General features: G+C 33.3%; 1 long non-coding RNA gene and 1 pseudogene across 1 annotated transcript; one reads left to right on the top strand and one right to left on the bottom strand.

Annotated features, from left to right (window-relative positions):
- Positions 1–2,200: 2,200 nt before the first annotated feature.
- Positions 2,201–4,983, top strand: LOC125208432 (annotated as a pseudogene).
- A 3,916-nt stretch (positions 4,984–8,899) lies between these two features.
- LOC125208431 lies at positions 8,900–9,489 on the bottom strand. The gene is made up of 2 exons (XR_007174115.1): positions 9,276–9,489; positions 8,900–8,993 (listed from the first exon to the last, which is right to left on the bottom strand). It is a non-coding gene; the product is annotated as an uncharacterized LOC125208431 (long non-coding RNA).
- Positions 9,490–11,773: the final 2,284 nt, after the last annotated feature.

Below are 11,773 nucleotides of genomic sequence, written 5' to 3' on the forward strand. Positions count from 1 at the left end.
GAGTCGAGGAGGCCTCTTTCCGCAAGATGAGATACGCTTCGGTAGTGCTCTTCGGATTGGCGTTTCGTCCCCAAAGATAAAACGGTTGTGTCTCTGGTGAAGCAGCACCGCTATCAACAGAGCTCCGACGAACTGGATGGAGGAGAGGGCAGAGCTTCGACAGAAGGACAATGCAGAGGGAGGAGAGAGTGTATGATGCAGAGTGTGGATTCTAGTTTCTGTGTCTAGAATGACTAGCCTTGATGGTTGTCATCAATGCTAGACCGTAACGGTCGTCGGTTACGAGGCGTTACAAAGCTGAGATGAGAGTCTGAATCTAGAAGCTTCTAGATTCGTTCATGGCGTGGACTGTTAATAATAAAGATTAGATCTTCCCCCTAAATGAGCAATCTTAAAAAATTATACTATGGCACTAGTAGTTACAAAAGTAAAACTTTTCACCTACCTTAAAAAAAATACTCAAAGAAACTAACATATACACCCAATATTGAAGGCCCTCTCCTCGCTTAACTGAAAATTTTTTCATTATTAATTTAAGAACAGTTTTCTACGTGTCCTAAATTTTGACCAATTTTTAAAAATTCAACCCAAATAAATCCATTTTTTATTTTGTGTTTTTATAAGATTAGTTTGTCAAGATGATTTGATGATACTCCATCCGTCCGTGAAAAAATATCCTATTTAACCATTTTCAGGGTTTTATATATGGTAAGCAATAAAGAGATAGAAAAAAAAATGATTAAAATATTTTAGTTCATCTCATTAAAAGAAAAAAAAGTTTTTTATAACAAAAAATGCATAATTTTGAGGGATAAACCAAAATGAATATAGTTGATATTTTAAGGAAACGGATGGAATAGTAATTTATTCAATATGTTATTCAACCTTTCTCATGCATCCATATGTCCTTGTTTCTACTTGATCTAACGTTACGTTATTAATTACAAATGTATGCACGTTATGTAATTTTAAAATATAAAATTGTGACCACCATAGTGTAAATTTATCACTCTAACAATTTTGTAATTAAAAATGTCTACATTTCATTCAATTATATCCAGATTGAATTTCTCACATATCGTGCATTGAAACTTCTTTTCATGAATATTTAGCCTTTCACATAAATGCTTTTTCATAAAAAAATAAGTAGCGTGAGTGATAACGTTGAAACTAATGCATCCACACAAAAGATAGTGGGACACAAAGTGCACCAACAATGTGTATCGAATGGGAATTCACATTAGGAGATTCAATTTTTGTCATTTGGGTAATTAGTGCAAATGACTTATATTTTGAATTGTGTGAGTTAAAATTCATTATTGTAATTAAAATGAGTTTAATTTAGTGTCTGAGTTGTTCTTTTCTATTGTCAATTTTGTCATCAAACATTCAACCACTAAATAGTTGTGATGAGTTGGTAGAGCTTCTCAATAGTTTCAATTGCAATTCCGAGAGTCTAACGACAAAATTGAGTCCAAAAGTCCTTAATCTATTTTGAGTCCTGCTTGAAACATATCAAGATTAGAAAATTAACAATAATGGTTGGTGGTTGGGACCAAATATATACTACTACTCACTCCGTTCCGCATTAGTGGAAGCGTTTCTTTACGGCACACGATTTAATTAAGAAATATTGTGTTAAGTGAGTTAAGTTAAGGAAGAATAAAGTAGAAAATGAAAAAGATAGAGAGATGAATAGATAATAAAGTAACTGAGAAGAAATGTGTTGACTTTTATAAAAAATGGAAATGACTCTACTACCATGGAACATGCCAAAATGACAAAATGACTCCACTATTATGGAACGGAGGGAGTACTACTCTCTCTGTCTCCTATTTTTTGCCAACTTTTGTCATTTTCGTTTGTCCCCTATTTATTGTCCACACTTTCCCTTTTTTCATAAATGGTAAGTAGGTCCCCACATTCAACTAAATTCAACTGACTTTTTATTACACAACTAATATATAAAAATGAAACTCACATTCCACTGACATTTTCGACCGATCACTTCTCTCTATATGTTTTAAAACTTGTGACCAATGGACTAAAAATAGGGGATGGAGGAAGTAGAATTCGTAAATGCTCATTAAAAGGTGTACATTAGGCCACTAGATAGTGGCATGAGAGAAATGCACTATAAATTTTAGGTTGTTTCTCTCTCTATATATATAGATAAGTGTTAAATAATTATTCCTCTAGCATGGAGAAGCAGAAGCCATACATTGCAGTGGTAGTGTACAATGCAGCTATGCAGGCATGATTCTCCTCTCAAAGGCAGCTATGTCCTCAGGGATGAAGCCTTCCGTCTTCGTCGCCTATCGACAAGCCTTTGCCTTCTTCGCTTTGCTCCCCTTCGCCTTTTTCTTCACCAGGTCAATTTCTATCTCCACCACAAGTAATGTTAGGATCGTCAGCATTACATTAATTTGATATTATATTGTCTATTTTTATCTCCACCACAGATATATAAACCTTGTTTTGAGAAAAAGTAGTACTATATGAATTAGTTGTATTGATTAATGTTGGTTTTTCCTTTTCTTTTCTTCTTGGTTTTTAGAAATAGTGGTTCTCCTATTTCATGGACTGGATTCTGCAAAATTTTCTTTGTTTCTTCATATGGGTAACTTCATATCTGACCATATCACTTTTTTTATTAAATATTTAATGCTAATTGATGGTAGGTGCGCGTGATATATGGTGTAGGTTAGCATTGAGTTTCAATTTGAATTTAGAAGGATTAAAGTATATTTCCGCAACATTTGGTACGGCGATACATAGCATTGTTCCAGCTCTGGTGTTCATCATGGCCGTGTGTTTAAGGTAATTAATTACTCCTAATTTAATTACAGTGCGATGTTAATTATATCCTATTTATCTACGAGTGCTAGTTGATTTGTTTCAAAATAGTCATATCATTATTTGTTCCAGTGTATAACATAGGAAATTTTTACACATTACTATCATAATATTGTGTTGTATAGATGTAGCATGTCTTGCACATCACTGAGTTTGGCAAGCAATCACAATTAATTAGTATACACTCCGTATAATATTCTATCTTTAGATAATTACATAGAGAGAGTGTGAATCAAGATAACAATGCATTTTTTCCACATTATTTGGAGCTTTGTGAGTAGCAACCATTTTTTATTTTCTTTTTAGGTTTTGGCATATACATAACACTTTCCTGTTTATAACACGAACTCACACTCTATTTTAGACTATCTACAAGGGTGGCATCAATTCAACCCAAATCTAACTTTGAATGAAATATATATTTTCTGTCATACATTTATACAAGTCAATAAAGTATATAAAAATATAATTAATTTTAATGTATTTTTATTAATAACATTAATAAAAATAATGGGCTTTATATTTTCTTTTCCATACGTAGTACTTATATTTTATTACTATAAGAATTATAATTAATTTCATATATTAAAAAATAATGCATTGAAATTTATAAATAATTATTTTATATAATAAATGTAAATTATCCCAGTAAATAATTATAATAATTTTATAAATAATTATTTTTCTTTCTTATATTCTCGTTTCTTTAATAATGCATAAAATTGTAAAATATGGATCTTCAATAAAAGATCATAGCAAAAAATAATTTGATGTTATTCATTTTACTATAAATTTGTAGATGAATAAAAGTTATAGTACTATTAAAAATAAATTTTAGAAATTAAAATCATGTTTTTTACTTAATCATACAAAAAGAAGATTGTGAATTACTGGACAATTTCATCCGATGTATCAATATGTGTGTGAAGTGTGATGAATATCTTGATTTAGGATCGAAAAGCTGAGCATAACGAAATGGCATGGATTAGCCAAAGTATTGGGCGCCATTTTAGGCATCTCCGGCACCATGGCCTTCACCTTCTTCAAGGGCCCACCTCTCTTCTCTCAATCCGCCCACCACCTGTTCGACGAAAAGCCTCACTCAAATCACGACTGGATCAAGGGCGCTCTCCTCGCCATCGCCGGCCAACTCTTCTACGCTATGTGGATCACTATGCAGGCTCCACTCCTCACCCAGTATCCAGGCAAACTGCGCCTCACCATCCTGCAATGCGGCTTCAGCTGCCTCTCATCCACTGTCTACGCTGCCGCCATGGAGAGGCATCGCTCCTCCTGGAAGCTTCGATGGGATATTCATCTCTTATCCGTCGCCTATTGCGTATGTGAAGATTTTTTTTTTTTTATAATGGATTTTGTTTGAAATTATGAGTTTGATTGAAGAATGTGGAATTTTGCAGGGCGTGATAGTGACAGGGTTGAGTTATTGGCTGCAAGCTTGGGTTATAGAGAAGAAAGGCCCGGTTTTCAGCGCCATTTTCGGGCCGTTGGCGCTCGTTATAGCTGCTATCTTTTCCGCTCTTTTCCTCAACGAAACTCTTTACATGGGAAGGTTAGTCGTTCGACCAAATATGTAGTCATAAAACAAAAATCAGATACCCAATTAGTCAAAAAGTTGAAAAAGTGAAAACGAATCTCAATACGTAATTATATCCTAAGTTTAGGTACAATTGAAAATGCGATAATTCATAGAAGTTTACTCTTATAATTATCATTACACCTTGTTGTAATATTTTTTAAATTTTGCATATGCACATTATAAAGTGTGCATTTTTTTGTGTTTTCTTTTTAAACTTGCTTACCATGAATATGATTTGATGTAAGAAGAAATGGATTTGTTTAGCAGTGTTTTGGGGTGTGGATTGCTAGTGGGCGGACTTTACAGTTTCTTGTGGGGTAGAAACCGAGAGGCCCATATCCAAGCCCAAACACTTTTGGATAATCAAGCCCATCTTGAGACCCCAGCTGTGGATGAAGAGCAAGGGAAAGACGAACAAAAGAGGTGAACCTACTTGTATATTTTCTTCATTTCTTAGCTATGATTAGGCTATTTAATTTATGTGATTTTCTCATATACGTTTATATGCATCATCTGGTTAATGCTATAAATAATTAGTACTAATTAGATTAGAATTATTATTATTATTATTATTATTATTATTATTATTATTATTATTATTATTATTATTATTATTATTATTATTATTTCACTAAATCTCTTTTTCTTTCTCAAACACAAGAATCTCTATGTTTCTATTCGCCATCCTCTATCATTAATCTAACGAGTTGTTGTCACCAGCAACAGAGCCATGGAAATTTCATCATGGGGTCCAAATTTAAACTTAAAAAAAATTACATAAATTAAATTATAAGGTTCAAAATGTAAAAGTTAAGTGCAATCACATATAACATTTGTCTTCTATTCTTCATCTTCTTAAATCGCTGCATAATAGTTTCATTGGTAACTTTAACAAACACATCCTTTTCCATATAAGGAACTAAGCAACCATTCAACTGATGAAGAATTAACAGAAGAAAGTTTCTTGAAATAACGATCCATATACCTACAAAAATAGTCAGCACTGATTAATTAAGTTTGCAAAATATAAATCATACACAAAAAAGGATAAAGTTCATCTTATGCTTCACAATTAAAAGAATAAAGAGTAAACAAAATATATAATATGCTCAAATCTAAAATATTGTTGTCACTAGGGCTGGGGAAAAATACCGAAAAAATGATATATCGCTCGTATCGTATTGAAAAATATCGAAAAATTATCGAATTTTCGATATATCGTAATTTTCGATACGATACGATACTGTATCGTAAGTTTTCGATACGATAACGATATGAATTTCCTTATATCGCGATATATCGTTTTATATTGAAAATACGATATATATCAAAAAATTTCGATATATCGATATTTTCGATATATATCGATATTTAACAATATATCGAATTTCGGTACGATATATCGAAATATCGATACGATAACGATATGAAATTTTTTTATATCGAAAGTTCGATAACTTTCGATACGATAACGATATGAAATTCTTTCATATCGATATTTTTGATACGATACACGATACAACGTTTTCAATACGATATATCGTATCGACCCACCCCTAGTTGTCACAAATCAAATAGTGTAAAACTATTAATACATACACATCAAAATTAAGAATAGGGGTTAAAGAATTCCAACACAGAACCGCCGTAGCCATTGAATTACATAAGCTATCTTCTTTCTCCCCATTTGAATTTTATGTGTACCAATTTAGAGCTTGAATATGACTATTTAGGTCTCAATTTACATAACTATTGCAGCCAAACAAAAAAACAACATATATAGAAAAATCAATTGAATTATATTTGAGTTTTAAAATATACCTAGTTTTACATAACTAGATTTCAGATTACGCTGCAGAAGAAGTAGAACTGCGGCAGAAGGAGAAAATTAATTAGGAGGAAACTATTTATGGAGTATAATTTTGCTGAAATCTATCTTTAATATTATATATATTATAATTATAATTAATGTGAAATTACTAAAATATCCCTAGATTTTTTTAAAAAATTAATGGGAGGACCATGGGCCCCTGGCCCCACCCTCCCTCCGCCCCTGGTTGTCACAACCTATTCTGCAAAGGTTGAGCTGTGGTGACGTGGGTTTGACGATAACTCCAAAGTTTGGTTAATGAAGTTTTTCTAGCAGCATTCACCAAGATCCATCCTTCTATTTCGTAAATACATAAAAAAAAATTAGATTGGTTTAAAAGCATCAAACTATTTCAGCTAGACTTGTTTTTAGGCTCGATTGTTTTGGATAATCAATTCAACACATTTCTTAAAGATCACAATAGTTTTATATATTAAGACTCTGTTCACTTTTTGGGTTTATAAATTTTGAGATCTATACTTTATTAATAATATGATTCTTGTAAATATCTTTTATTAAAAGCATGCTAGGTTTTTAAGAATAGATCGTCTTAAAAATAGAATTTATAAATTATAATTGAGAAGCGGATCGATATCAACGTATTGAGTAAATTTTATGTGATGACGGCGGATAAGCTCTCCACGTCTTATTATTATTAGAGCATCCACACTAGGGCGCCTTATCCTCCGCTCCATTAGCATTTCATCATCCACCTCATCCACCTGTAGTGGAACGCTCTATAGCTCGCCCTATAGTTTTAACTCCTATTCTGTATTTGTTTTGTAATTTATGTTTGCAAATATATCAATTAGCAAAAAAATAAATATAAAAACACCACAAATTAAAGACAAATCCAATTATCAGTATTAATTTTTATATTTTATGTTTGCAAATATGGAAATTCGTTGGAATTCATTCTTGAATTTAGAGAGAAATTGTGATGGGGAAGAGAGTGGAGTGAAAGGTGTAAAAGGAAGTAAAAAAATTAGTGATATATATAAAAGAAAATATAAAAAAAAAATTAAAAAAAGGAAAAATGTGTTGCATCGTTCGGACCCCCCGTAATGGGGCAGAGGATAGGCCCAGAGGATGCAAAAATTGCATAATCATCTGCGGCGGATGATACAGTGAGGAGGAAGGAGGACGCATCGTCCGCCCACCTACAGTGGCGGACGACAGGCCGGAAAATGTATCGGGCAAGCTATCCTCCGTCAATCCGTCCTATTGTGGATGCTCTAATCATAGACCGAAATTCAAATCGGTACCAATGGAAACTGTAACATAAAAAATGAAAGACTATGGATGTTTCTCTTTACCAACCACTTTTAATTCAAAAAATTTACAAAATTTTAAAATTAAATAAATATTTTTAGAAAATATCCCTCCCATTTGCAAATGCGGTGCTCTAAAGAATTAAAGATTTACTTTACAACTGTATATTAGAATACAGTGAACTTCAAAATTAGTTTATGGAAAATAGTGGTTATGCATTTTAGGTCTATAAATTTGAAAAAAAAAATCACATTGGTGTCTGGAAGATGGAAAATATCATTTAAAAGTCATTTTTCTTTCTTTTTACCTCATAGGCCTTTAAGGACATAAATGTATTTCTCTTCCTTTCTTTAATATAGTGACTCTTTATACTCATAAAATATCTATTACTTAGAAATAAGAGTCTCATTATTCACAAATCTAGTCTTAAAGACCAGACTAGAGACCAACTTAAGGCCCTTATATCAGTTTTTAATAGATGAAATGAGACGATGTAATGAAAATTTTCATATTCATTAGGTAGACAAATTACTTCAGCCGAGGGTATTTTTGTCAAATTACATTTATTGTTTATTACTTCATCCAGTAGATTTATTACTTCATTCTAATAGTTAATTACTTCATTCCAGTAGATTATTACGTCATTCCACTTTGAATTTGAATTTGTTTAACATTTTTACAAAATTTAAAGTGAATAGACTGGGTGAAGTGTTTTCAAAATGAAAAATTATTTATTACGATGTATGTCAATGTTGACGAAGTTATAACCCCATTTAATGAGATAATGAACTGGAGTAATAACCCAATTGAAGTTCAATGAAGCAAAATCTTATTGTGATAAATTTGTATACTTGTTGAATGAAGTAAATGCACATATAAATAAAGTAGTTAGTGATCACTCTTCCTCGTATGCTCAAGAATCTCTTAAAGTAATAATTTAGTCGAATGAAGTGATAAAATTATTTGAATGAAGTAATAGAATAGAATAAATGAAGTAGTGATAGTCAAATGAAATAATATAGATAGTGAAATAATGAAGCAGTAATACTCTAAGTGAATGAACTAGTAGTCTAATTAAATTAAATAATATAGAAATCTAAATAACGATGATCTTTATATTTTTTCTTCTCCAAATTCGTAGTCAAAATAACAGTACAAGTTGAATAAAACAAAAGTAGGCAGGTTGTGATTCCACCACGTATTTCCCCACTTTGTTGATTTAACTACTCACACTTTCAGCAATTCAACTAATAAACGCACAACACACACTCAAAATCTCCAACACATGTCCAATTCTTGTTTTCGTTGTTCTCCTGTTTGAATTGCAGCTGTCAAAGTTTCCGCCATGGATGCATAACAGTTAGCACTGTTCAACTATGACTAACAGCAGATTGTTCGCTGTTAAAGTTTCATTTGCTTCAAATCAAGAGTAAAATCACTACTACTATTTCATTCAAAACCACAAAATCAATACGATTACAACACTTGCAGTAAACAAATTCATCCTACAGATCTGTTCAAAATTATCTGTCAATCTATGCTCAAACAACTCATATTTTTTTCCGATTTCGAACAAAGCGATCTTAGCAAAACAAATCCCTATAAATTGAAAATTCACGCCGAAAAAAGCGCCAAATATTGGTTGTTGGTATTTGATTAGAGATATTTTCATAGATGTACCTTTCTGGTGCGCTGACGAAGACTTGGTATTGATCGGAGGAAATCAGAGCACGAACAAGAGCTTGGAGGTCTGCTATAGTGCTGCTTCTTCCTCGAATCCGATGTGGTGGGGCGGGGGAGGCTGCGCGCCAAAGGCAGTTGGCGTGGGGGAGGAGTGATTGTAGAGTTAAAGAAGTGTATTGGGTTTGGGAAGAGATGCATATCCAAAATTACCCTTTTGTTAATAAAAAGTCAGATAATTTGTAATTATTAATATCCTTAGATGTGATTAATAGGTGGATGAGATTTGGTCTCTAGTTTGATCTTTAACGCCATTCGCATCTCTGTCTCTTATCTGTCTCTTAACCGTCTCATCTCTTAACTATTTATGGACCCACTGTACTTTTCAGCTCATCTCTTAACTAAGAGACAGCACTTGCATCCCTCCATCTCTTAACCATCTCTTAACTATTCATTCAATTTCATTTTTTATTTTTAATTCCAACAAATTCAATTAATAAAAAACACACTTTATTAAATAAAATAAAATTACAATTTAAATACCTAAAAAAATAAAAAAGACATAATTAAAAAACTAGAAATTACAAATTGCACACTTAAACTCAAATAAAAAAAATGGAGGCAAAGAAGCAGAAGAAGGAGTTCTCTAGTGACGATCATCTAACGGTTGCCAAATTTTGCCCAAATGTGCTCCATTAGATCCTCCTAAAGTCTTGCCCGAATAGACAACCGCTCTTGCAAAGACGGATGCACTCCCGTTCGAGGCGGACTACTTGCGGTTGAGCTTCCCGGGGTTTCAGGGTCGAACCAATTTCCCGCCTCAGGTCCTTCGTCGGCGACAATCATGTTGTGCAAGATTATGCACGTATACATGATGTCGACCATATTCTCCATAAACCACTGTCGAGCCGAGGGCTTTGATAATGTTCCATCGAGCTTGGAGAACCCCGAACGCTCTCTCCACATCCTTGCGAGCAGACTCTTGCTTCTGCGCAAAAAGAGACTGTTTTTCTTTCGTGAGGCTGATTGAACATCTTCACGAAGGTTAGCCACTTCGGATAGATGTCGTCGGCAAGATAGTACCCATTTTATACTGGCGATTATTAGCGATGAAGTTAATGGCCGGCGCTTTACCATTCAGAACATTCAGCGAAGAGGTCGGAGTTGTTGAGCACGTTGACGTCGTTGTTCGAGCCGGGAACCCCGAAATACGCAGTAATCACGTTCCAACCTTGCGGCGGCTTCCTCCCGGTTACGATGGATGTAAGTCCAGCGTCGCCTTTGAGGAGGCGCGGCGGCTTCCTCCTCCCTACGTCGATCTTCTTCTAGCGATTCTTCCATTATTCAACGCATTTGCTCAAATGGATCCATAATGGATTAAATTTGGGAGAAGGAAAAAATAAAGGAATGATTTTATAGAAGTAATTGGAGAGGAAAGAAAAAGAGATGAGAGAATAGATGTGTGTTTAACGAAGAATGGAGAAGAGTATATATAGAATTAAAAAAAAAAATTTAAAATATGACCATTGAACGGTCATATTACCGCTTTTTTTTTTTTGAAAAATTGATTTTTTTTAAAAGAAATATGAATTATGACGTCATAATTCCGACGCCCACTCGCGGGTCGGCGAGTGGACATCACGCCAGCCGCCCGCGCGCGCCATGTGGCGCCGGGCGCGTGTCTCGCGAGCTCGAGGCCGGCCTCGCTGGGACGCGTCACGCGTCGAGACAGCTTGTCTCGTCGAGGCGAGATCGAGACCGCATCGCGTTACGCGATGCGGATGCCCTAAGAATGGTTCGATGTTGATCACAAATCACTTGGAATATATCTATATATATAGATTAATTTGATTAATGGTTATAGACCATGGTATGTGAATAAATTGATTGTTAAATTGTAATTTAAGTACTAAATACTATTTATATTTTAAATCTATTATTTATAATTTTATCTAATTTTTAAAATTTTTTATTTTAGACAATTAAAATTAGTCAACCTTAAAGTCTCGTATACATAGCCAAAGTCAAAAGTTTAGAGAAGAATCTCAAAAGTTACAAGAAACCTTAACACAAACATGACCGTATGATGACAAAGCACATTTATAGACGAACATTGTGAACTAGAAATTCTGAGTGATTTCTTGGTATTTTGGTTTGATTTCTTGCAAATGAATCATTAGTATTGTATTATTAGACTGTCACACGTGCTTTAAAATTGTAGCTTATGTTGTATTCCTTTGAGATTTATATATAGGTGAGTGGATAATGTATGGATTAAATATTGATATTGGTTGGAATTGATTGAAAATATTGCTGGAGTTTAAGGGAATGTTTTGTTATAATATATTGTGATTAGGGGAATGTTTTGAAATGGGAGTGTGCATCGATTTAAGGAAAGAAATATTTTTAAAAAATATTTGTAATTTAGATAAATACATTTTGTTTTCTTAAAAGCAATTTAATTTAAATTTGTTTTCACTGGGTTGGGCTAGTTGAAT

This window comes from Salvia hispanica, chromosome 2 (assembly GCF_023119035.1).
Source record: "Salvia hispanica cultivar TCC Black 2014 chromosome 2, UniMelb_Shisp_WGS_1.0, whole genome shotgun sequence".
Lineage (NCBI taxonomy): Eukaryota > Viridiplantae > Streptophyta > Magnoliopsida > Lamiales > Lamiaceae > Salvia > Salvia hispanica.